This window comes from Fulmarus glacialis, unplaced genomic scaffold (assembly GCF_000690835.1).
Source record: "Fulmarus glacialis isolate BGI_N327 unplaced genomic scaffold, ASM69083v1 scaffold39752, whole genome shotgun sequence".
NCBI lineage: Eukaryota > Metazoa > Chordata > Aves > Procellariiformes > Procellariidae > Fulmarus > Fulmarus glacialis.
Window position 1 is genome coordinate 1 of NW_009200457.1, and position 893 is coordinate 893.

Genomic DNA, 893 nt, shown 5'->3' on the forward strand with positions numbered 1-893 from the left:
GGGGGGCGGCCGGGCGGCCGGGCCCTGCGGGGTGGTGGCAATGCTCGAGCGCTGTTGGGCTGGTGCGCTTGCCCCAGCACTTCTGGCACTCTCCCTCCTGCCCCGGCTGTTGCGGTGCCCGTCTGGTACGGAGGAACTTGTTCATCCGTTTGCTGCTTGCTGGGAAGCAAAGTTCCATGTGAGGACAAATCGTGAATGATTTGTATCGTGAATGGTTAGCTGTGTATGATTAACAAAGACTTCTGAGACTCTGTGTTCCCTTGCTTTTAAGTGATACCAGCAGCCAGGGATTGCAGGCAGAAAGATACAGAGTATGTCCCACACGTTCTTAGAAGGGAGGGAGGGTGGCATCTGGGTTGAATAGTACGCGGGAACATTAAGCCAGCAATTGTAATTACCAGCCCTAAGTTTAGTGAGGACTGAAAGCCTCTAAGTCATGCAGAAAAAGAAGAAAAAGAGAGAGAGAAAAAATGCACCATCTGATTTTTGACAGTGAAGAAAAACAGCAGTGAAGAAAAACAATATCGCACTTAAAGCAATCCCAGACTCAGATGGAAAAGAGCCATTTCCAGAGTCAGTATCGCCACTCCCCAGCAGCGTGTCCCAGCGCTACACGCCGTGGTGCGACACGAGACAGTGGCACAACCGCATTTGGGCCCCGGCCCGCCCTGCCGGGGCGGCTTGCGGGCCCGGTGGTAGCGGGGAGTGGTTGTAGGGCTGATGGGCAAGACTCAACAGCTGAATGCCTCCTGCAGTAACCACAGGCAGCTGGGGGCTGAGAGGCAAACAGCTTTGCTGGGGCAGCCAGGTGGCCTGTGAAGGTTTGCAGCTGCAAAAGGAGGGGAGGAACGAGGGTGGAGCATGCAGCGACTGTCAGAAAGACAAAGTGCATA